The sequence below is a fragment of the Acinonyx jubatus genome, chromosome C1 (genome assembly GCF_027475565.1).
Source record: "Acinonyx jubatus isolate Ajub_Pintada_27869175 chromosome C1, VMU_Ajub_asm_v1.0, whole genome shotgun sequence".
Taxonomy (NCBI): domain Eukaryota; kingdom Metazoa; phylum Chordata; class Mammalia; order Carnivora; family Felidae; genus Acinonyx; species Acinonyx jubatus.
In genome coordinates, this window is record NC_069381.1 from 110,543,931 (window position 1) to 110,570,948 (window position 27,018).

General features: G+C 35.5%; 1 long non-coding RNA gene across 1 annotated transcript; it reads left to right on the top strand.

Annotated features, from left to right (window-relative positions):
• Positions 1-14: 14 nt before the first annotated feature.
• LOC113598272 (uncharacterized) lies at positions 15-22,435 on the top strand. The gene is made up of 2 exons (XR_003418942.2): positions 15-386; positions 20,693-22,435. It is a non-coding gene; the product is annotated as an uncharacterized LOC113598272 (long non-coding RNA).
• The last annotated feature ends 4,583 nt before the right edge of the window (positions 22,436-27,018 follow it).

The following is a 27,018-nucleotide window of genomic DNA, read 5'->3' on the forward strand; positions in this document are numbered from 1 at the left end:
CTTTTACACTTTGTGTCCTGTGAATAGACCATTTTCAGCCTAACGTTTGTAACGTAACACCATAACTACAATCAAGTTCTGCCTCTCCTAGGAGAAATAGCATGACTCTGCTGCCTGACTTCTGAGCATGTCTGCCTGAACATCTGAACACCCTGGTTGCTACCAGATCAAGTCATTTTGTCATGTCCATTAGGCCTGGTTTGCACTGTTACTGTGGCCAGTGTGAAAGCAAAGGTGTCAGCTTCCCGCAACTCTGATCTCAATCCTTCTGATTTCCTTTAATTTTTTACTGTGATGGATGCTGGAGAGAGTATAGCAAATCCCTTAAGAGCCTGGACTGTGACACCTGCAGTGTGTTCCTTCATCTCTGGCCTTCCATGTGCAAGGTAAGTGTCTGTGAGCAAGTTGCCTTTCTTCACCTCAGTATGACTCTGTTTCTCACTTGTACAGTGGAAAAAGAAGGAAATTTTGTTGACACACATCTCTGAGAAGGTGTAACTCATTTTACCAAGATGTGCATCAACATGATTAATTTAATAGAAGTTTTGTGTTTAAACTGGCATTCAGGCAAGATTGTACATAATAACTTCAAGGGGAGGTTGCAAATATGAAAAGGAAAATGCTCTGAATGAAATGATAGCTAGTGTTCACAGCACATGCAAGATACAGAAAGTATAATCCACATTTAACAGTGAGAAAACTAAAGCATAAAGAGGTTAATAGGCCCAAGGTCAACAGCTGGTGAGTCATAGGTCTAGGATTTGAACCAAGGCAGTTTAGTTCCAGAGCCTGTGATATCAGAAATTTGGTTGTATTTCCTGAACAATTCATCTAGAACAGAATTTCAATATGGTTTATGTTATTGGTTATGGTAAAGCTGGGTCTAATGGGAGTTAATAAGGAGGTCAATTTCTGCATGTTCTAAAAATGCTAACAATGAAACTGTGGTACACCCAGGAAGAAATAAATTCTGAAGCAGTAAAGGTGTGCAAGCAGAGATTGGAACATAATCTTTGGGGACTGCAGTAAAAAGTGTTCCTGCACTAAAAATGGCAGGTGAGTTTGGTAAATCTTGGGTTTCTTCCGAAGATTCTATGAATGCGGACTTCAGTATTCTGGACTAGATCTGGCATTTTCTGCAGGATTCCATATACACAGCCTTCCACTGAAACATTCATATGCATCAGTTCTAATCTTCAACATAGATCTGAAAAAGCCTGCTGTCATTCCCATTTCACGGAGGGAGACATTGGTCTCAGATACATACACAATGAGTAGAGTGGTGGATATTATCTCAGGGTTCCTAATTCCAAAGCTCATGCTCTTTAATAGCCACTTTTGTGTTATATTGAATTTCTCAACAATAGCCCCAAAATGCGGCATCTGCGCAGGAAGACTTGCCTGATTCATTCCTTACTGTGTTCTCTTTAATTGTTGTAATATTAATGTAGATGAGGGTGGTGATAGCATTCATAATTATAATTTGAATACCACCCTAATTGGCTTTTATTGCTTCTTGGGAATGGGTCAGGGTTGTACATGGAATATTTAAGTTGAAATGTCGTTTCCAATATTTAATAGAATCCAATTAGGATTTTATTGATTAATTAGTGTCTACATGAAGCATTCTATTTTCCAAAGGCCAGTAATGCGCCTGACTGTTCCCTAAATGTTAACATATTCAGATAATTATAACTGCATCATACTTGCTGCTTAGACTGCTTGAGTTATTTGCCTTTACTGGAGTTTCAGATTCAAGTAAAGCAATCTTTTAAAGTAAAAATGATATTTAAATAACCTGAACTAATCGTTATGGAAAACCTCTCTTAAACATTCACTAATTTATGGCTATAAACGTGCTAGCATCTTTCTACACAAAGGCTCATTTGCAAATCCTTTAAAGGTGACAAAGATGGGGTGGGTAAAAGGGCAGACTGTATAGCCAATGAGGGACCCTAAAATATTGCAGTGCTTTAGGGTTGGATGTATTAAGGAATTTCAAATTTCTAACAACTGTACAGTGGCATGTATGAGAAACATAGGTTTAAAAATCAGACCAAGTATTATCCAACGAGTGGTGTTCAGTAAAATTCCGTGTCATGTAGGAATGGTTTGTTATTATCACTTGCTTCTCTAAAATGACACGAGCTGACACTGGATGGTACTCAGTGCCTGAAGAAAGTCATGTGAGTAACTGGAAGAGATTAGGAAGAGGCAAACAAGCATGAAACAACTTTTGTTTGTTGGACCAGTGCCCATCTGTACTGGGTCGATGCTTGGGTCACAAATGGACAGACCAGCAAAAAAGTAGTTATATATTGTTGTGAGGCAAATTACAAGAATGATATATCTGAGACACATATAAGTCCTAAATTGTACTCTGAAGGAAATTAAGTCACTGGTGTTTGAAATATTTTCTAGTTGTATTTAAAATCAATATTGAGCATTTACTATGGAAAAATATTTTGCCAATTGCACACATATGCGGAAAGATAAATGTTCCTAAGATGCATGTGCCAGGCTGTACCATATACATGACAATGCAATGTAATATACTATTACCACAAAATGTAGTATGGTTATCCTCATGTTACATAAAAAGATGGTAATAACTTAGACAAGGTTAAGTAACTTGCCCGAGATTATCCAGTTATGTCCAAATTACAAAGTCTGTCTTTATTAGAACAATCTGGGATTAATAATAATAATACCAGTAATAATTACAAAAACAGCAAAATTCTGGGGCCATGCCTTTCCAGTAGAAACACAATCTGTGGCAGTGAGATAAGCCACCTATAGTGAATTAGTTAGAGTTCTCCAGAGAGACAGAACCAACAGGATGTATGTATATGTAAGCACACACACACACACACACACACACACACACACACAGATTTATTATCAGGAATTGTGTCACACAATTATGGAGGCTAACAGGTCCCAAGATTTGCAGTCAGCAATCCAGAGACCCAGAGAACCTGTGGTGTAAACCTCCAGTCTGAAAACCAGCAGGTTCAAGACCCAAAAGCCAATGTTAACATTTGTGTAAGAAGGCAGGAAAGGACCCCTGTCCTGGCTCAATAGCCAGACAGAAGTTCCTCTTGCTCGAGGGTGGGTCAGCCTTTTTGTTCTATTTAGGCCTTTAACTGATTGGATGAGGGCCACTCACATTGGGGAGGACAATTTGCTTTACTTAGTCTACAGATTCAAATGTGTATTTCACCTAGAAATATCCTGACAGAAACACACAAAACAATGTTTGCCCAAGTATCTGGTCACCGCTTGTTCCAGTCAAGTTTCCACGTAAGATTAATCATCACATGCCATTTTGGAAATCTCCCTAGGTTATTTATATTCATAAGGGCCTGAACCCCCTGGAATATCCCTACCATTGTATTCATTAGGTCTTAAATTTGTCCATTGAAATTACTTGAAGGGCTTCAATAGTGACTTATGCCTTTGTTCCCATCCCTAGGAATTCTTCTTTAATTAATATGATTTTAATGTGTAGTCAAGCCTGAGACTAAGGTTATAGCCATTGTTCTGAAATGAAGCTGGTGGCCTTCTGTTCCCAGCTACCAGGCTGTGGTCTTCCTGCCCCTCTCGGATGGTGTGCCACGGCCAGGGATTGTGTCGTTCTGGCCCTCTCAGATGGTGTGTCACTGCTCACTCCATACTGAGAAGTGGCCAGGGATCAAATTATACCCACAGCTTTTAGACTCATACGAGGACAGTCCTGACATATCTTTTGGCTATCTCCATCCCATTGCAAGGAGAAAGATCTTCCCCCAAGGGATTTCAGACCTATTTCCCTTTTGCACATCTTTGTCCTTTAAGCCAATACTTTATGAGTTGCCAATGACACTGACACACTAGCAAATTGCTACTCCAGAGAAATTCAGGAGTGACAGTCATTGTTTCTAAATGGTATTTCATAGGTTTTCCACATCAGCACACTTGCTGAATGGAGAAATTGCATGCAGTGGCCTCTGCTTGTATTATATTTGCAGTGACTGTGTTTAAAGAGTATGTGTTTGTACACAGGTAGGGAGAGTGGATCAAAGGTGCCTGGGTCACACCTATCCCACGTTCAGCAAGAAAAATGATCAGTAATTTGTGCATGTCATGTGCTCAACAATTGTGCATTAATAACATCAGCTCCTACTTTTGAGCATCTTCTATGTGACAATCATGGACAAATGCTGTGAGTAATCTCTGAGTATGAGTTGGGTCTCTATTCTCATAAGAACATACAGCACACAATGCACCATACACAGGTTCATGTAAAATAAGTTGAGAAAGGATATGCTAGCATGTGGGAGCCACAGGGATAGGAAAACACCAGCGAATGATGGTTGGAAGAAATTGGACTAAGTCCATGTTTTTAAAAGTGCAGGTTGTGGGGCATCTGGGTGGTTCATTTGGTTGAACATCAGACTCTTGATTTCAGCTCAGGTCATGATCTCGGGTGTGTGGGATTGAACCTCGTGTGGGGGCCTGCACTGACATCATGGAGCCTGCTTGGGATTCTCTCTCTCTGCCCCTCCTCTGCTCTATCTCAAAATAAATTAAAATATTTTCACAAAATAAAAAGAAAATGAAAGTTCAGATCAGGATATGGTAGGGAAAAATGGTGACAGAACCTTCTAGGCAGAGTACGACTTGAGCAAAAATCTGAGATTGAAGAATGAAGGCAAGAGGTGGGCAATGGAAAGACTTGCCTCTGGCAGAGAAGTCTGGAGGAGTTGGCCAGCCATGGTGTGTGTATCTGTATCTATATCTATCTATATCTATATCTATATCTATATCTATATCTATATCTATATCTAATCTATATCTATATCTATCTATATCATCTATATCTATATTTATATATCTATATTTGTATCTATCTATAGATATCTACACACATATGCATACATATATATACATATACATACTTTTTTTTCCATAAAAAATAGCAGAAACCCATGTTAGTCTGTACCTATCTCTATCATAGTTCAATTAGCCATTCTTATATTGGTCTGCTTATTCATTTTTTCCCCAACTAGAGTGTCAGTTTATTTTTAGAAAAGGTTTCATATTAATCTGTATATTCCCACTTCTAGTTTAGTATCTAGCATAGAGTAGGTGCTCAACAAACCAATGCTAAGTGAATGAATGAATAAATGAATGACCTGTTGCGTGGATACAGGATGCAAGTAATTTACTTTCCTTTTCATATACCTCTTGAGTGAAAACAATAGTTTAGGGGAAAAAATGTCAGTTTTTATAGCAATACTGCATTTGTTATTGTGTGTGCCAGTTATTATTATAAATAAATAGTGTATGTCTATACTAGCCACTCACTAGTTGTTGTTTTTTAAATTTATTTAAAAAGATCAAAAAAATTACCACTAGATTTTGACTTGAATTGTAGGCAAAACACTTGTTGGCTTGTAAAAGCTCTGTCTCTGCAGCAATGAGGGCAATGAAACAATGTTTAGGACAAAATTTAGTTTTTGAGGTCTGCCTGAATTATATTTTTTCTGCTTTGATTTATTGGACTCTTCTTAGCGCTTCATTATAAACATGTATTTCTTTGGTGCTCGGTCAGTAGAGCATGCAACTTTTAGTGTCAGGGTTGTGATTTGAACCCCACATTGGGCATGGAGCCTACTAATTAAAAAAATGTATTCCTCCACTTCAGCATTGGGTAAACAAAGATGAGTAAGGCTCTCTCCCTCTGGTGCCCAGTGGGAGTCAGGGAGGGTGTTGGTCAGTGTCAATAATAAACAGTAAACACACAAAAGATTTAAACACATATTTTTTAAAGTTTATTTATCTACTCTGAGAGAGAGAGAGTGAGTGAGTGAGCAAGGGGCATAAAGAGAGAGAGAATTCCAAGCAGGCTCTGTGCTGTCTGCACAGAGCCTGAGACAGGACTTGATCCCACGAATCATGAGAACATGACCTGAGCCAAAACCAAGAGCCAGCCAGTTAACCAATGAGCCACTCAGGCACCCCAAACATATTTTTGTTTTAATTGAGGTAAAATTTGCATACAATGAAATGCACAGGCTGTAAGTATACAGTTCAACAAGGTTTAGTAATAAGTACAACCATGTAACTAACACACAACAATCAAGGTATAAAATATTTCTATCAACCAAGAAGTTGGAGCCATATTGTAGGCACAAGGTGGAAGTATGTTACATGTTTTATGACTTTATTTAAATGGAATAATTTTTTCACTGAGGTTTCCAGTTATTTCCTGCTAGTATAAAAATACTGTATCTCACAATCTTGAGAAATTTACTTATTAGTTGAGAAATTTCTTTTGTTTTGTTTTTAGGTTCCTTAGGGAAAATTGATTTGAAGTAGTAGGAGCAGATACCCTTGTCTTATTTCTGTTTTTTTGAGAAAATGTTCAAAATTTCACCATAAATATATACTAGCTGTAAGGATATTTTAGATATGCCTTATCCTATCAAGAAATTTCCCTTCTATTCCCAGTTTTCTATTTTTATCATGGATGGATAGCGATTTTTATCCAATGGTTTTCCTACATCTGTTGAGATAATTATTTCCTCCTTTACTCAGTCAATGTGATAAATCAGTACATTTTTGAATCTTAAATCCACCTGACCACCTGGGATAAACACTATGTAGTTATATAATGTACTATTCTTTTTTATATATTGCTAAATCTGTTTGATAATATTTAGTAATTTTTTTTTTTTTTTGCTATTGCTGTTTACATTCAGAAGAGTCTTAGTCTGTAATTTTCTTTGTAAGGACTTTCTCAGGTTTTGGTATCAAAATTTCCTAGCTTGATATCCTTTTCAGAAAAGAGAGTGTCTAAAATTTCCTTAGGTTCAGTATTATTTCACTCTTAAACATTTAATAGTATTAGCCAGAATAATTATTTTGTGTTTTCTTTCTGATGAGGTTTTTAATTATGAATTCTTTCTCTTTCTCTTTCTCTTTCTCTTTCTCTTTCTCTTTCTCTTTCTCTTTCTCTTTCTCTTTCTTTTCTTTTCTTTTCTTTTCTTTTCTTTTCTTTTCTTTTCTTTCTTTCTTTCACTTAGATTTTTATTTCTTATGAGTCAGTTTGGTAATTTCTGTTTCTCGAGTAATTGGTCCATTCTCTGTATTGTCAAATTTAATTACAAACAGTTGTTCAAAACTGTTATTTATTTTACTTTTAATATCTGTAAGATGTATAGAGATAATGTTTATTTTATTTCTAATTGTGATAATTTTTTTAATCTTTTTTTAAAAAAATCTCATTAGTCTTGTTTGAGAGTTTTCATTTTATTAATATTTTAAAAGAACCATCTTTATCCATGACTTTTTCTATTTCTGTTTTTAAGATAAAATGAATTATGTTCTTATTTTTATTATCTTCTTTTTTTCATCTTACTTTGGGTTTCACTTCCTTTTCATTTTTAGCTTCTTAAGACAACTGATTTTAAACCATCCTTTTCTTTTCTAAAATAAGTATTTAAAAATATAAAATTCCCTCAATTGCTACTTTGGCTGCATTCTACAAGTTCTGTTATGCTGTATTTCTGTTATAACATGAGTTAAAGTTAGTAAAAAATATTTCCTTATATGTCTTGCAATTAACTTATTACACAATTATTATTGTGAAGTGTCTTGTTTAATTTCCAAATATTTGGGAACTTTTCTAAGTGTGCTATTGTAACTGAATTATATAATAATTATGTTCTGGTCAGAAGTTGTATTATGAAATATTCCAATCATTTAATAATTTGTTGAGATTTATTTTAATGTCCCAATATGTAATCTATCTTAGTTTTTTTAAATGTATTTTTATTTTTGAGAGACAGAGAGACAGCACAAGCAGGGGAGGGCAGAGAGAGGGAGACAGAGGATCTGAAGCAGGCTCTGTGCTGATTGCAGAGAGCTAGATGTGGGGCTCGAACTCACAAATATGAGATCAAGACCTGGGCCAAAGTTGGTTGTTTAACCAACTGAGCCACCCAGGCACCCCTGTAGTCTATCTTAGTGAGGATTCCAGGTGTAATTGAAAAACAATTTACATCTGTCAGATGTCATGTTCTATAAGGTCTAATAATGTCAGTTTGATTAACAGTGTTCTTCAAATGTATATTGTTATTATTTTCCTATTGTTTTTATTGGTTACTGAGAGATTAAAATTACCTGGAGGTCAGTGCTCACCTTACACCAATTAAATCAGAATCACTGGAAATGCACCCTCGACCTCAAGTAATTATAATGTGTCAGCAGGGTTGAAAACTACCAATTTAGAAAAAAATGAAATTCTTATTGATGCTATATTTGTTGACAAAAATGCCTTTTATAATTATGTTGCTTAAATGTGTACAAAATAGATATTTAAAATTTGATTATAGCTTACTTATAGTATAGAACTGTAAAAGTAAGATAAATATAAGAATTACATAAAAGGCACAAAACCAATATTCAAATTAACAAAATTAATTTAATGTCTTATGGATTGTGTTTTGCTAAAACAACATTGCCAGTGTTGGCTTTAATAGTGGAAAGATGTGACTTCAGATTTTGTTCTATATTTAATTTCCTTTTACATTTTGAATTCAATAATACTTATGCAGAGATCTTTCCTATAACTATGTTGTACTAAATTGTATTGATAACAGCATTATTATCTGGTTAAAAAAATGATCATTTTCTGTCCTTAACCAAAATTTTGCCAGCAAGCAATTCTGAAGGCTAATATTAATGAATGGTAAGTCCAAATCTTAATATTTGATATTTTTTCTATATTATGATAGATTTTTACTTTTATTCATTTGTAGAAAAATAAAAGTATTCTTAATAAAAAGCAAAAACGCCATATATATTGAAAGAACTGTTCCCCATTTGTGGTGGATTCAGCTCTCTGCTACCCATTGATCCTTCCCTTTGCCATTAAATGCCTGATCATTGTAGAACCTGCCTAAAATTTCCAGAATACTGTCCAAAAAAGAAATTTTGAGGCTGTTGCTTGGAGGTGAGATGACACTCATATCTGTGTTCATTGACCCCTGCCACTGCAAAGTGTCATTGTTGAGTCACATTTATAGTTTCTGAAAAACTGGGAGTCTCTTGCTCCAAATGGTCCCTAGTCACACAACCATTGTTTTGTCAGGCAAAGGACAATGCTAACTAGCAAAGATGGTGACCTTATTGGACATCAGACAATAAAGATGTCCAAGCTTACCTGCCAATAGCAAATCCTGTGCTACTGTGATTATGTTAGTGTGTGTACCAAGGATTTGATAAGGTCTTACAGTTACTACGTACATCACTGAATAACTCTGTTAAGTTGTTTGGTCTAGTTGAAGATCAAATTATGATTACACTGTTATTAAAATCTGTCTCAATGCAATTGTTTATGGAATAGGAACAAGACTCCTTCTTGCTTAGTTATTTCTGTATGTGCTACCAGTAAAACTTTGGCAAGAGTAAATCAGTGATAAGAGCAAAGTAATGCCTCAACTCTATCAGTTCAACCAGAGAAGCAGAAAGACTAGTTTACAACATAATGGGATTTATTGCAGAGGATTAGCTGACATAATTGTAAGAGCTGGTTGAATTGCCTCCAGAAGACTATTGTCTTTGCTTCTGAAACTAGAGCTTGAAGTCCACCTGACAGACATGCAGAAAGAAAAGACGGAATCAAAGTGGGAGCTGTCAAGGGTAAACTGAACCTACATCAGGAGCTAAAATCCCAAAAGGAAGGACCAATATCTTCATCAGTTCTCATTGTCTCTGACTTTGGAGCTATGGGTATTCTTCAGAAGCCTGGACCTTTCATCACAGAGCTAAGCATACACATGCATGCCAGGAGTTGGGAAGTAAATGTATCTTAAAAACTGATGCAGACCTTAGAATCTTGGGTCTGAATTAGATCATAAGGTGGTCATAAAATGATCCTGAATACAGAATTATAATTTTTTATATTGCCAATGAAATAAAAACAAAGCAATTAAAACTACTGTGGTTTCCGTCGGAATTGTCATAGCAATCACAGAACCCAGTTTGAAAAGCAATTGCTTCACATTGGTGATACTAAATTAATTTAGACAATAAACCCCATAAACAATTTCAGAGTTCTGATCTGTGTTGGAAAAAAATGATAAGATCTGGAGCTGCAACATTAAATCAGAGGCTCTGTTCACAAGGAGCACCCATAATCCAAGATCAATAATCACGTGTTAACACAAAGTTCTATGGTCAGAGAACAACATAGGATCCAGAGTTTTGGAGAAGATTTATATTTATTGTCTGGGGCTTTGCTGAAACAAACTGGACTGTCTATCCATCTCCCTTTACTCAATTACCACTACAGCCTAACTAGAGAGCTATTTGAATGGATATCCACTCACGGTTGTTTGTGTGATGAATATCCACTCTGAGATTCTCCCTGTTTCATCAGCTGTTGTCAGGGGCTATTTGTGTACCCACTTGCTTAAAACTGAAAAATGGGAACTGGCGTTCTAACAGCTTCTGGTAGGTTTTACATAGAGAATAGTTAAATGTAAAATTCCCCTTTAGGTTTTGTACAGCATGGTTTTGTCTCCATTTGGCATCGATGATGTCTGACTCTTGGACTATTTCTCCAGGAGTCATTAAGTTCCAGTGGACTTGCTGAGGTAGATTTTAATGTGGCAAACTATTTACATTGTCTTCAGTAGAAACTTGCCAATTGGCCACATTCATGTTAGAAGGACTGTTTCTTTCTTTTTTTTAAATTTCTTTTCTTGCATTATTAAAATGAATCCCATCAGGTTATGGTGGTATAATTCATTTTGTATGTTGCTTTATATGGTGTAGTATTTTTTAAGAGGATTTTGCATCAAAACATATGAGTTAAATTAGTCTTTAATTTGCTTCTCTTGTGATTTCTTTGCTTTTCATGTGAGGATAATGCTGACTTCATAAAATTAATTGGAAAGTGTTTACTCTTCTATTTTTTGATAGAGAATGTTGATAACTGGTATTAATTCTTTTCTAAAAGAAAGGAATTTACCAGTTGAGGCCTTCTGATCCTGGTCTTTTCTTTGTGGGAGGTTTTTAATTAATAATATAGTCATTATAGGTCTATTTTAATAGTTTGTATATTTCAAGATTTTTGTTTATTTCATGTAGGTTATCTAATTTGTTGGCATCCAGTTTTTCATAGTATTCTCTTATAATTCTTTTTTATCTCTGTAAAGTAAGTAGTAATGCCCCCCCTTTTTTTCTGATTCTAGTAATTTGAGTTTTATCTCTATTAATGAGCCTAGCTACAGTTTTGCCAATTTTGATGATCTTTTCAAATAACTGGCTTTGGGTTTTGTTGGTGCTCTCTGTTATGATTATATCCTTTAATTTTTGCTCTAATCATTATTTCCTGTATTAAACTTCTTCAGGTTTAGTTTCCTTTTTTCTCTGAGTTTCTTAAGGTTACAGGATAGATTACTGATGTCATATTTTACTTCATCTTTGTAATTTTATTTATTTTGAGAGAGTGAGAGCAAGTGGGGAGGGGCAGAGAGAAAGAGAGAGAGAGACAGGGAGAGAGAGAATCCCAAGCAAGCTCCATATCATCAGCTCAGAGCCCAACATTGGACTTGATCACACAAACCATGAGATCATGGCCTGTGCTAAGACCAAGAGTCAGAAACCTAACTGACTGAGCCACTCAGGTGCCCCAGACTTCATCTCATTTCAATACAGGTGCTTACAGCTATATATTTTCTTGTGGGCACTGCTTCAGCTGAATCTTCTATGTTTGGATATATTGTTTTTTACTTTTCCATTTCTGTCAAAGTACTTTATTTTCCAACTTTACTGAGGTATAATTGAACAACAGAATTGTAAGATATTTAAAGAATAATTTGCAATGATCTGTTATATGTATATTGTGGAAAGATTCCTCCTATAAAATTAACACACCTATCACCTCACATACTTGTCTTTGTGTGTGTGTGTGTGTGTGTGTGTGTGTGTGAAAGAGAGAGAGAGAACATTTCAGTTCTACTCTCTTAACAAGTGTCAATTATACACTACAGTCTTATTTACTATAGTCACCATGTTCTATATTCGATATTCAAATCTTATTCATTTTAGAGCTGACACTTTGCATCCTTTTGTAAAACTCTTCCTATTTATTACACTTCCTAGCACCTAACAGCCACTTTTCTCTCCTTGTTTCTATGTGTTCGACTTTTCTTTAAGTTCCAAATATAAGTGATTCCATTTAGTATTTGTCTTTCTGAGCATAATGCCCTCACAGCTCATCCATGTTGTAATATATCTCCCATCTTCTTTATCCATTCATCCATTGATGGGCACTTAGGTTATTCTATATCTTGGGTACTGTAAATAATGCTGCAATGAACAAGGGAGGGCAAATATCTCTGTGATATCCTGCTTTCAATCCCTTTGGATACATACCTAGAAGTGGGGTTGCTGGATCATATGGTATTTCTATTTTTAATTTTTTTAAGAGCTTCCATACTGTTTTCCATATTCCATTTCCATACTTCCAATTCACATTCCCTTGAACAGTGCACAAGGGTTATTTCTTCTCCATGTCCTTGCCAGTGCTTATTATCAGTTGTCTTTTTTTTTAAGTTTATTTATTTATTTTGAGAGAGAGAGAACACACATGAGGGGAGGAGGGGAACAGAAAGAGGGAGAGAGAGAATACCAAGTAGTCCCCATGCTCAATGCAGAGCCTGATGGGAGGCTCGATCTCAGATCTCATGACTGTGAGATCACAACCTGAGCCAGTATCAATATTCGGACACTAAATTGACTAAGCCACCCAGGCATCCCTGTTGTATTTTTGAAATAGCAATTCTAGGGTGCAAGGTAGTATAACACTGTGGTTTTGATTTGCATTTCTCTGATATTAGTGATCTTGGGTATATTTTCATGTACTTTGTGGCCTTTGGGTGTCTCCTTTGGTAAAATGGGTGTTCAGGTCCTCTGGCCATTTTTAATTAAGTTTTGTGTTGTTGTTGTTCTTCTTCTTTGTTTTGTTTGGTTGTTTTTGCTCTTCAGCTGTATAAATTTCTTGTGTAGCAGTAGATTAAGTATGCCCACGGGGAGAGGTGAACTCATGGGCTTCTATGTTGCCACTTGGACTGGAACCACTCTACCAAAGTTTCTTCTAAATTTCCTTCTGGCTTATTCTTTGACCCATCAGTTGTTGGAACATCTGTAGTGAAATTTCCATATATTTACTGAATTTCCCAAGTTGGCTTCTGTTATTGATTTTTAGTTTCATTTCATGACTTTAGATAACATGATTTTGTATGATTTAAAATCTTTTAAATTTATTCAAACATGTTTTATGGCCTATGTAGAGAATGTTCCAGTGTACTTAAGAAGAATGCATATTCTGCTGCTATTGGGTGGACTGTTCTGTAGATATCTGTGAAGGTTGCTTGCTTTAAAGCATTTTTCAAGTCTTCTATTTTTTTGCTTTTATTTTCTGTGTAGTTGTTGTAGCTGTTACTGAAGGTAATATATTGAAGTTCCAAGTATTATTATGAAATTTCTTTCTTTTCCCTTCAATTCTGTCAGTTTTTACTTCTTATATTTTAGGATTCTTTTCTTTTATGCATATATGTTTATAATCAACTTTTATCATAAAAAAGTCTTTAGCAACATTATTTATCTTTTAATCTCTATTAGGTTTTCTATTGTTACTGTAAAAAATGACCTCAAATTTAATTGCATAAATCTCAAAGTTATTATATTTCAATTCTGGAAATCAGAAGTGCATTATGAGTCTTATAGGATAAATTTAAGCCATCAACTGAGCCAAAGTCATTTTGGAGGTTTTAGGAGAGAATACTTTTTTCTGACTTTTTTAATTTCTAGAGGCCATTTGCTTTCCTTGGCCTATGATCCCTTCCTCCATCTTGGATGCACATCATTCCAGTCAATTACTTCTTACATCATATTTCTTCTTTCTGACTTCGATTCTCATTCCTCAAGATCCATAACACAATCACACCTGCAAAGTCTCTGTTGACACATATTGTAACATATTTATGACTTCCGTGGATTAATATGTGCACTTGGGTGATGGCCATCATCCTACCTACCATAAAATGTATCTTGTCTGATATTAATATAGTCAATCTATTTGTCACTATTTACATGTATCACTTTTTCCATGATTTTATTTTCAACCTATTTGTATTTTTGAATTAACGTATGTCTCTTGTAGACAGCCTATAGTTGGATAATTTTTTAAGTTCTTTTGCCATTTTCTGCCTTTTAATAATGTTTCATTAATTTACCCGATCAATCTAATTATTGATAATGTAAGATTTATATCTACTTTTTCCTGTTTCTTTTCTGTATATCTTATGTCTTTTTTCTCCTAATTCTTCCATTATTGTCTTTTATGAGTTCAGTAAATATTTTATAAAGTAGCCTTTTACACTCTTGTCATTTCTTTTAATAGGTATTTTTTAGTTATTTTCTTGGTAACTTCCCTGGCGGTTACCATTCATGTTTTAATATATAACTGTCTAGTTCATACTAACATCAACCTAATTTTTAGTATATAATAGCTCTGGCACTTGTTTAGCTTCATTCAATCTTCTCTCTGTAGTGTTATTGTATGTATCACATCTTATACATCGTGCACCCATCAACAAAGATTTATGATCATTGCTTTATAAAGTTTTTTAAAAAATATGATAAGACAGGGGAGCCTGTGTGGCTCAGTTGGTTAAGCTTCTGACTTCAGCCTAGGTCATGATCTCCCGGTCTGTGAGTTCAAACCTCATATCAGGCTCTGTGCTGACAGCTCAGAGCCGGGAGCCTGCTCCAGATTCTGTGTCTCCCTCTCTCTCTGCTCCTCCTCTGATCAATAAACATAAAAAAAAAAGATGACAAGACAAAAAGTTACATAGAAAAATATATTTATACTAGGTTTTATATTACCTATATATTTTAATTCTTTTCATTCTTCAGGTGGATTTGAGTTACAATCTAGTGATCTTTTGTTTCAACCTGAAGAGCTCCCTTTAGTATTCCTTGCAGGGCAAGTCTGCTGGCAATAAATTCTCCCTGTTCTTGTTTATTTAGGGATGTCTTAATTTCTCTTTAATTTCTGAAGGATAGTTTTATAAGCTATAAAATTACTGGTTGACAACCTTTCTTTTAGCACTTTGAATATGCCACCCAACTGTACCGTGGTCTCTATTGTTTCTAATGAAAAACTTCATGAGGATCCCTTCTATATGATGAGTCTTATTTCTTGATGCTGTCAAGAATATCCTTGTCTTTGAGTTTTACCACTTTAGTTATGATGTCTAGGTGTGAGTCTCTTTGAATTGATCCAACATGCACTTAACTGAGATTTGGGGCTGTAAAGATTAATATTTCAAAATCAAATTTGGAAAATTTTTGGTATTATTTATTCAAATATCTTTGTGCCTCCTTCTTTAACTTTTCTTCTGTGACCCCCATTATACATGTGTCTTTATTTTAGATGGTGTGCCATTGATCTCTGCAGCTCTGCCATTTTTCTTCATTCTTTTCTTCTTTCTGTTTCTCAGACTAGATAATTGATCTGTCTTCTAGTTCACTGATTCTCCCTCCTTGCTCAAGTCTCATGTCAAACTCTAGTGAAATTTTCATTTCAGTTATTATAAATTGACAGCAGTGTATAATAAAGAATATTATTCTTTTTATAATTTTTAGAAAATTATAAAATTTTATAAAAATTATAATTTTTATAATTTTAAAAAATTTTAAATATTTATATTTGAGAGAGAGAAAGTGAGGGAGAGAAGTGCAAGTGGGGGCAGGGCAGAGAGAGGGAAACAGAATCTGAAGCAGGCTCCAGGTTCCAAACTGTCAGCAAAGAGCCCAACATGGGGCTCAAACTCACAAGCCATGAGATCATGAACTGAGCCGAAGTCGGATGCTTAATTGACTGAGCTGCCCAGGTGCCCCTTTATTTTATAATTTTGCTTTCTCTTTGTTGATATTCTTCATTGTGAGAAATATAGTTTTAATACTTTCTCTTAGTTCTTTATATGCGGATTTTAGTCCCTTAAGCATATTTATAATAGATGATTTATTATTTATTTATTTATTTATTTATTTATTTATTTATTTATTTTCTACTAAATCCGGTGTCTGGGCTTCTTCAGGGATAGTTTCCATTGACTATTAAACTTTTCTGTCTATGAGCCAACATTTCCTGTTTCTTTGCATGTCTTGTATTTTTGTTGTTGAAAACTGAATATTTCAAATCATATTATTTGGCACTTCTGGAGATCAGATTACTTTCCCTGCCCAGGGCTTGTTTTTGCTGCATTTTGTTGTTTTATTGTTATTTGTTTGTTTAATGACTTCTCTGAAAAAATTCTGTATAAAGTCTGTGATGTTTGTTGTGTGTGTTCACAGAAGTCTCTGCTCTATTAGATTTGTGGTCAGCTAATAATTATATAAATATTCTAAAATGGATTGAACCAATGGTCTTCTAAGTATTTTCCAAAGAACTCCATGTGCATATTGAGGCAGGAAGTCAACACTCAGCCTGACATTTGAGAACTCTGATTTAACCTCCATTTCATGGTTGTACAGAGCCTCAGAGTTAGTGCAAGGTCAGATCTTAGGGCTTTCTCAGTCTTCTTTTCTTAGTATGTGCACAGCCCAGAGCATGCAAATAACCATATTGGATAGTGCTGGCCCAGTGCACGTGTGAAACATTGTGATATGTGGTTTGAACATCAAGACATAACAGTGAGATTAGTTTTAATTTTTACGAGGTGTCTAATCTGGAGTAAGTTAACCTCCCATTATTAGGGAATTTCTGTAATTCCAGAAATATGCCAGAGACTTTCAAAGACACTCTAGATATCTTCTTCTCCAGATACATTTTTTAAGTTTTTTAAAACAATTATTATATAGTTTTCACCAACTGTTGTCCACTGCCTCAGGCAGCTGCAAAGTCAAAAATTTCTTCTCATTGTTTTTTGACAAATGCTCTGGGGAAGCTTTTACAGCACTGGGTGTGCTCTGAGCCATGTCAAGTAAAGACAGTCTTGCAAGTAGGATCTTCCAATGACTATCAGACAGGTTAAAGTAATGACATTTCTCTGGGAATGACAGTTCTCTGGTTTGAAGGAGGTTCAACACTATCTGACTCTTCGTGTTCCTGTTACTAGTTTACAGTGTAATTTCAGCCTACAGTTTTCCAAGGTTACTATGGAGCTGGAGTGGTATGGATGAAAATGAGACTAATGAAAGTACCATGAAGTTTACTGTTATTATTGAATTCAGCTGTTTTCTCTAATAAATTGCTTTGTGGAAACTCTGGTTAATTTCCAGAGTCTTGAAAAAACTTGGTTCTCACAATTTTTGCTAGTTTTCTAACTTCTTTTATGGAAACAAAAATTCAGAGGTCTTTATTCCATCATTTGTGCTAAGTCTAGGGATTGCATTTTGAAAAATGAAAAAAGAGTTGAAGAGAAACAGTGATGCTAGACTGAGGAAAAAATCTGAGTTAAAGAAAATTCTTTCTAAGAAAACTATTGTTTAGGCCTTTGTTGTCTATACAGTAGCCACCAGCCACATATATCTGTTTAAATTCAAATTTCTAAAATTAAATGAAATTTAATATTCAATTTCTCATTCACAGTAGCAAAATTTGAAGAGTTCAATAGTCACATGGAGCTAGTGACTAACATTTTAAACAGTACAAATTTATAATATTTCCATAATTGATAAGTGTTCTACTGGAAAGTGCTGGTCTAGTGTGTCTATAAAGAATCGTGATATGATTTGAACATCAGATTATGAGATTGAGATTGGCTTTAATATTTATTAGCTGTCTCATCTGAAACAAGTGTCTTAATTTCTAAGTACAAGGGATCTTGAAGCAGTAGGGAATGCAATCATTGAATCAAGAGAACACATGTGAAAGCATCTTAACTCAGATTCCAGCATGTGGTAGTATTCAATACATGTTGCTATTCCTCTCCTATGCCCATATATTTTCACTTTTACTTTATCTTGAAATACTTGCCAAATGAACTGTCTTCTTTCCTGATAACATGGAATATTAGTCTCTCTTTCTTCATGTGAGCAGGTACTTTTATGTAGTGGAAGAAAATATCATGGAGTCAACAACCTTCAGGGACAGAGAGGAGGTTACCTTCATTAGAGGTCTATTTATTTATATGTGGGGGGAAGACTGGATCTCAAAGTGGAAGCCCTCTGTTATTTTTATTCATTATGGTTCTAGAAAGAACCATAACATAGGACAAACCAAGCCCTTTGAGGAGCCAGATCCACCTATGGTTTGGACCACTCTCCATTCTGTGGCACTACCCTCTCTTTATAAGTAAACCTCACCACTCTCAGCTAGTCTCAGCATATGGTCTGTAAACCTGTTTCCACTTACAGAGACATTTTTCTGTAAGTAAATAATATTTTCTCTTTTATAGTTAAGCATAAAGCTTTTATTGAAAATTTCAATTTAAAAATTTTTTTCTAAATTTCTGTTAGGTAACATAAAGTCAAATGTCAGTTTTTGATGTACAGTTTAGTGATTCAACACTTCCATACATCCCCCAGTGCTCATCACAAGTGCATCCTTAATCCCCATCACCTATTTCACCCATCCCCCCACTTACCTCCTCTCTGGTAACCAGCAGTTTGTTCTCTATAGTTAGGCATCTGATTCTTAGTTTGCCTCTCTCTTTTTTCTTCCTCCTATGATCATTTGATTCATTTCTTAAATTTCACATGTGAATGAAATCATATGGTATTTGTCTTTCTTAGTCTGACTTACTTCACTTAGCATAATATTCTCTAATTCCATCCATGTTGTTGCAAATGGCACAATTTTGTTAAATTTTTAAAAAAAATGTTTATTTATTTTGAGGGAGGTGGGTGGAGAGAGGGGGAGAGAGAGCGGGGGACAGAGAATCTCAAGCAGACTCCTTGCTGTCAGCACAGAGCCAGATACAAGGCTTGCACTCACAAACTGTGAGACCACGACATGAGCCAAAATCAAGAGTTGGATCCTTAACTGTCTGAGCCACCCAGACACCCCTAGATTTCATTAAATTTAAGAAAATATCACTCTTGGCTTTTTATAACTCTCATTTATTAAGAAACAAGAAATGTATTTACTTCTTTTCTAATAAAAGTATACATTTTCACTGCAACATTTTTTTTCTTAAAATCCTTAAACTAGAAGACATACAGTGAGACACTAAAAGCCACGGATTCTTTACTGGTGCATCTTAATGGTCACTTCATGTCTGAAGGAAAATGAATATTCCTTATGGGATAACTCCCAGGATTTATGAAGAAAGGACAAGGCTGTCAACAGTGATATAACTTTCCTATTAGGCTAGAATTGCACAGTGAAAGATGGACCTTGGCTTTGCTAGGAACCAAGCTCTCAGAGGAGGTGGTAATAACATGGAACCCTCCCCCAACTATCTTCTGAAAAATAAAAGAAGCTGTGATTATGGTAGCCTCCTGTAAAGCCCAAAGCTATTAAGTCAAATTTCTTTGAAAATGTTTTGGGTTAGGAGATTCCAAAGAGTAATAAATGCTATACACTTTTCTTGAAGAAAAAAAAAAGTGTATATTAACTTTTTTTAGGGAAACAAAACTACTATTTTCATAAACTTACTACATTGTTATTTTATTACTTAATAAACTATGACTTAAACAACTGTCCAGTATTGCTTCAAGATTTTCAACATTTCAAATGTTTTTCTCGACCATTATCTCTGTTCTTCATAACACTTTGAAAGGGATTAAATTTTCTAATAGCTCTGACTATTTAACAAATATAAAGACCATAGAGCAATAGCCAACTACTTGAGCTTGAGGGGAGAAAAGTCCAGCTTTCCTGCCTTATAGTTAAGGAAATGTGACTTAGAATCATAATTAAGATTTTAAAAAGGTAGCATCATGATTGGTGCTCATCTAAAGGATCCTGTACGTGTGTTGCATGGAGTTTCATGACTTCAAAGCAAAAGAAGGAGTGATGGGGGAAAGAACAAGAGGCAAACAGGTAAAAAAACAAACAACATAATTCAGGAGATATGAGATGGGGTCCATTGGGTCTGTCACAAGAGGATGGTTGCACTTTGAATCTGTGCTGGTGCACATAAAGCTCACCATCTCATTGTCTTTGCAGAATCCAGGGTGATAAGAAAAAAATAATGATAAAAGATAATAGAGGAAAGAAGGGTCAGAGAGGGATTTCATTGAGTCTACTTCAGTGAGCATTGGGGCAGCCATTAGGGATTCCCCATTTAATTGATGGGACTTTGGAGTCAAAGCTTATTGGTCAATATTTTCTCCTTTGGGGTGCCTGGGTTACTTAGTTAAGCAACCGACTCTTAATTTCGGTTCAGATCATGATCTCAAGGTTTGTGAGATCAAGCCTTGCACTGGGCCCTGTGCCATTAGTGCAGAGCCTGCTTAGGATTCTCTCTTTCCCTCTCTCTCTCTCTCTCTCTGCCCTCCCTTGCTTGTTCTCTCTCACTTTCAAAATAAACAAATAAATTAAGAAAGCATATTTTCTACTCTGATCTCTAGAAATAGGCAAAAATACAACCCTGTATGATTATCCATTTACTTAGTTACTTAAAAAAAGGCATTTGATAATAACTCTGTTTTGAAACTTTTAACTTCTCTTTTCACCCAGGTTGTTTGCAGCATTTATGGACCTTTGGGATTCCTGACTTACTGATGGTGGATTTACGGTATAATCCAATGGTTACCCCAGTACAGGATGCAGAAAAAAACTCACCCTAACACAGAACATGTTCTCATTATGGTGGAAGCAACAGGCATAGGCTGCTGAGAACCCATATGAAAAATGCATGATGGGATAGATCTTGCTGGTTAAACTGGGGCAGAAGTCAGACTTCTTTCTGGATTATGCCCCGCTCACTCCTTTGGAAAAAAATATTATATTATGGAGAGAGACACAAGACTCATACTGGGAGATTCTAATGAAAATTTGTAATACAAGGAGTTTTTGGAACTTCTGAAAGCCTTGGTCAAACACGTGTGCCTTTAAGTTGAGTTGCAGACCTCTGTATCCTTGCCCTGGTTTCATTGATATTATAACACCAAAAAAAATATTCTGAAATATCTGTCATCCAGATTAATTTCTGTGTTCTCTATATCCTTGCTGCTCAACATGTGGTTTCTGAACCGGCACTGTTGTAATCTCTCACACATTTGTTAGAAAGGTAGACTCTCAAACTTTACTGTAGACTTACTGTATCAGAAATTGCATTCTCAAATGATCTCCTAGTCATTGGATACACATTTGGCAAACAATGATCTATATTACCACAGCATTCCAAGGGGCCATAGGTACTCAGTAGGGAGTTGGTTCTGACATCCAGTCATAATGAGGTGGGTGAGAAACTTCATTAGCCAATGAAAAAGAATGGTTAAGTCAGAAGACCCTGAAAGGTTTTTCTTGTCCATCTCTTAAGGCAAATGCAAGCCAGAAGCAAGGAACAGCCTTGGGGAGGAAGAGGGCTTCATATTCCAATGAAGACACATTTGGAGTGATCTTAAATGAGAACCAAATTCATCAGCTTTAATGAAAGTCTGAGAAAGTGATGGAATTTTAAGATTAGTATGAAGTAGGTGAACACTGTTTAAGATTTTCCATCTGGGTCTAGGGAAGAATCTGGGGTAATAGCCATTTATGTGCCACACTGCCTAAGAATTCTTTGCTTTTGTGCATGAACACTGTTTGCAGAAATAAACCATTTTCCTTTTTTTTTTGGTGTGTTTGTTTATATTTCAGATATAATCAGGATACTGAAAAAGGATAGTAGCCATTTTCCTTGGTATTACTACAGAGATCCCTGGTATTTCTATTTCATAGTATTTTGTATGCTTTTTACTGCTGAGTTAGAATGGCAAGACTCCCCACCTTTTTTTACTTTAAGTTACATGAGGCCAACGGGTTTGTTGGTAGTGTTTACCAGCAGGGCTTTTGGAACCCGATGGAACAAATAGCAACTGCTACTTGTTTATGTGCAGAAGGCAAGTGATTCATATGTAGGATAAAGAGTACTATGGTGGTAGGTGAGCAGAGGCTTGAGGCGGCGCAGAGAGGAGGACCTCACTACCATCTGAAAGACGACCAAGATAAGTGGGGGTGCACCCACCCCAATGGGGTGCTTCAGAAGAAGAATGAAATGCAGTGCTAAAATAGAGATAGTGAAGAGGAGGTGATGAGAAATCAGTAATCAGTAGAAGACCAGAATGAGCTTAAATGCTGGGGCATAAGAGAAAGATAAATGTCTCTCTTGCAGTCACTATTTTGGTGACCAACAAACAAACAAACAAACAAAACAAAAAAACAACAAAAACCCTAAACCAAAACACACACACACACACACACACACACACACACACACACACACACACACACAAACCTGTACAAACTAGCAGCTTAAAACAGACAAAACCAACAGTGGTATGTCCTGCCTAGCTCACCATACCACATATATAATGTGTTTCATTATTTCACGGACACACAAAAAAGTGATGGCCTATCACTGTACTTACTGAATGTGATTTGTGATAGTTTGGGTTATCATGTAATTACATTTTGTTTAAAATATTGAACAAAGTCAATAACAGAGTTATAAGGAAAAATCCTTATCAGGATGAACAAATTACCTGGCAAGTGAATTAATTAACACCAATTTCAAGCAATGAAATACATTATTAATTACTCTCTATCACTACAGATTTCTTGCGGAATGGGTAAGTTTATTTATCACCATTAACAGTTTTAATTACTGAAACATCAACAATTAATAAATTTTGAAAGTGTTCAGTGTTAGATACTACTGTTTTATCATATTTAAAATTCTTGTCTGTACAATGTTCTTTAAACTCAGGCTAGCACAGGTAAATCCCCAATCTGGGCACTGTTTTCCCCATTTGTAAAGTTTGCCATTGAACAAGGAAATTTCTCAAATGCCTTCCCACTCTCAGATGTTATGTTACTAATTATGAAAAAAGATATAGATTTTTAATGCCTTTTACACAATATATAGGACTTAAAGTTTATAAATGTCTTTTTTTTCAATATATGAAATTTATTGTCAAATTGGTTTCCATACAACACCCAGTGCTCATCCAAGTTTATAAATGTCTTTGAGATACATTGTCTTATTTGATTTTCAAGTCAACATTTTGTCTAGGATGCTGGGTTGAGGGAATCTTTTTTTCTTTTCTAGTACATTTCATTTTTGAAAAAAGGACACACACAAGCATATATAGTATTAGTAATTCCTAGAAAACTAGAACACATTTATGCTCATCATTTTCTTTCTTTCTTTCTTTCTTTCTTTCTTTCTTTCTTTCTTTCTTTCTTTCTTTCTCTTTCCTTCTTTCTTTCTCTCTTTCCTTCCTTCCTTCCTTCCTTCCTTCCTTCTTTCTTTCTTTGAGAAAGAGAGAAAGCGTGAGAGGGAGCATGAGTGGGGGAGGGGCAGAGAGAGAAGGGGTCAGAGCATCTGAAGTGGGCTCTGCACTAACAGCAGTGATCCTGATGTGGGACTTGAACTCACGAACCATGAGATCCTGACCTGAGCTGAAGTGGGCCACTCAACTGACTGAGACACCCAGGTTCCCCTGCTCATCATTTTCTAATTATAATTTTAGGTAATAATTTTATTGACCTGGGTATAGATTGTTAGAGAAACCATTGCTTTGTGATTTCAAACCCTTTGGCCACCTTAAAGCATGGCTGCTAGGAAGAGTCACAGGCTAAAAACATCGCTGTAAAATGTGTGTCCATTTCTGCAAGTTTTCAAACCTTTAATGCCCAAAGTTCTGGCTCTAATGCTCTTCCTTGGAGGAACAGACTTTCCAAAGGCATCAGAGAACTCTTTCATGAATTTCAAGGTTCCTGGAAAGCCCATCCACTCCTGATACTTCTCATCTTTTTATGTTACATACAAAGCCCAAGGTTCCAGCCCACTGCTATATTTCTGATTATTGTGCACTCTAAAGTTGCTGCAGTTTTAAGCTTGATATTGCTTTACCTAGCTTAGCATAGGCATCTCATAAATTTAAATTTCCAGCATCCAAAACCCAAGGTTTTGATATGCTCTTACTCCATATAATAGTACATCAATCTATGTTTTAATAATCCGTTTGCATGAAATTAATTAAAATGCAATTGCCATTGCAATTAGATGTTTACTTTTTTTGATTTAAAGAGCAATTTCCCTTTATCTTAATATTAGGAAAAACATTAGTAGTTCTAATCATTTGGTATTTATATATTATTGGTTTCTATACAATCAGTTTAGTTTGAAAGGATCTTTAGTAAATAAGAAATAATCCGGCATTAACTAATAAATTATTTTCTGGTGCACGTGAAAATTTTACAAAGAGCTGCAATTATATTTGTGTATGGCAGTGGTAGCTAATTTAAAAGAAAAAAAATTTAGGCTATCAACTTTGCCTCCACAAACATATGGCCTTCTCATTAAATTCTTCTTTTATTGTACCCCATGTAAGTGATTATTGACTTTTTAGTGATCTCACTGTTCCATCACTAAATTGCTTATGTTCCAAATGCTTATGTTCTATCACTCTTCTATTACTAAATGTCATTATCTGACATGCATATCTTTGCTTTTAGTATTATTTTATAAAATTCTCCCCAAGTGGGCTATAAGCCCCAAGAGAACACGAACTGTATTGTATATAGAATTTCATCATTGTCACTGGCCCTAAATAAAACACAGCACAGAGAGTATGCCCTTAGTCAATATTTGTTAACCATGACCATCATTTCTGCATTTCTGCAACATCTACATATGAATTTCAAGGCAACAACACAGCCTTTTAAGGGAAAGACTATAAGACACAGAGCCAGAAAGTTATATTTGTTTTTTTTTTCTTAACATTTTAATAGAGTATAACATGCATACAGTAAAGTACACCATCCTGTGTTCAGCTCAGTGCATTCTCACAAAGTGAACATACTCTGGGTTGAAAAATAGAATATTACTTGTCACTCAGAAGCCTGCCATGGGCCCTCCAGTCACTAACCTGTCCCCCCCAAATGTAACCACTATGCTATCCTCTGTCAACATTGAGTAGTTTTACTCTGAACTTCCTATAAATTGGATCTTATAATACAGATGATTTACAATTTTTTTCATATAGCATTATGTTTATGGGGTTTATTTATGTTTTTGCATGCTGTTGCACTTAGCAAAAGTGGCTTACTTACCATTAGTAGACCACAATTTGTTTATCTAATCTATAGTTAATAGAAAGATTGTTTCTAGTCTGTGTGTGTGTGTGTGTGTGTGTGTGTGTGTGTGTGTCTACAAGTTGGGGAGGGGCAGAGAGAGAGAGAGAGAGAGAGAGAGAGAATCCCAAGCAGGCTCCAGGTTGTCAGCTGTGGAGCTCTATGAGGGGCTCAAACTCACCAACTGTGAGATCATGACCTGAGCTGCAGTCAAGAGTCAGACGCTTAACCAACTGAGCCACCAGGTACCCCTGTTGGGAATTACTTTACAACTCAATTTATGACCAATTTTGGTGAATATTCTAAGAACAAATATAAATTCTGATGTCTGTGTGCACTGTTTTCCGTCAGTTTTTAATCACTTATACATATTAATACCTATAGTATTATACACATTTTAATTTGTTAATGTAAATGTACTATGATATATATATATATATATATATATATATATATATATGCATTTTATTAAGTTTAGAAAAAAAAACCAGTACATCCTCAAATATTTTTTTTTCTTTTTCAGATATTCCAATTTTACATACATACACTTACTTTTCCTGTTTTTATATTTGCAGTTCTTTTCCTTTAGAATTTTAGTAAATATATTCCAATTACCTGGTTTCCATCATTCCTTCTGGAAAGTCTTATTTTAGCTGTGTTATTTTTCCTTTCAGTGTGATAGGTCTTTTTTCCTCTGGTTTCTTTTAAAACCTTTTTCACATGTTCTGTTAGTGTTCTGATGTGCTTAATTTTATTGTCTTTAGATGCCTCTGCTTAGAGTTTGTATCATGTTTTGAATTTGTGAGATAATTTTTTTTTCAATTTAAAAAAATGTTAATTTTTTAATTAAAAGTTTTTAAAGTGTATTTATTTTTGGGGTGGCTGGGTGGCTCAGTTGGTTGAGCATCCAACTTCGGCTCAGGTCATGATTTCACAGTTTGTGAGTTTGAGCCCCGCGTCGGGCTCTGTGATGACAGCTTGGAGCCTGGAGCCTGCTTTTGATTCTGTGTCTCCCCCTCTCTCTGCCCTTCCCATGCTCATGCTCTGTCTCTCTCTGTCTCTCAATAATAAATAAATGTTAAAAAAAAAATTAAAGTGTATTTTTTTTTCAAGGGTGGAAAGAGACAGAGAAAGAGAGAGAGAATCCCAAGCAGGTTCTGTGCTGTCAGTGCACAGCCTGGCGTGGTGCTCGATCACATGTATCATGAGATCATGACCTGAACTGAAATCAAGAGTCAGACACCTAACCAAGTGAGCCACCCAGGTACCCTATCAATTTTTGAGAATTTTTAGGAATTATCTCTTTTAAACCCAATCTTTTGCTTCCTACACTTTTTGGACTTTAATTATATACACATAATTACTGACAAGTTAAAACTTTTCACCTTGTATCATAGTCTTCTTAATCACTTTAAAAAAATTTCCATGCTTTTAATGGTTAATACCATATTTTTTTTTTCTTCTGACTTCTTTTAGCTAATGCTGTATTCATCTGTGTCTGAGGTTAAACCCATCTGTTGTTTCTAATTTCAGTTGTCATATCTACTAATTCCATAATTACTTCTTTAAAATGTATTTTTAGGGTCACCTGGGTGGGTCAGTCAGTTTCACTCCTGGCTCCTGATTTTGGCTCAGGTCATGATCTTGCATCTGTGAGATCGAGCCCTGAATTGGGCTCTGTGCTGACAACGTGGGGCCTGCTTGGGATTCTCTGTCTCACT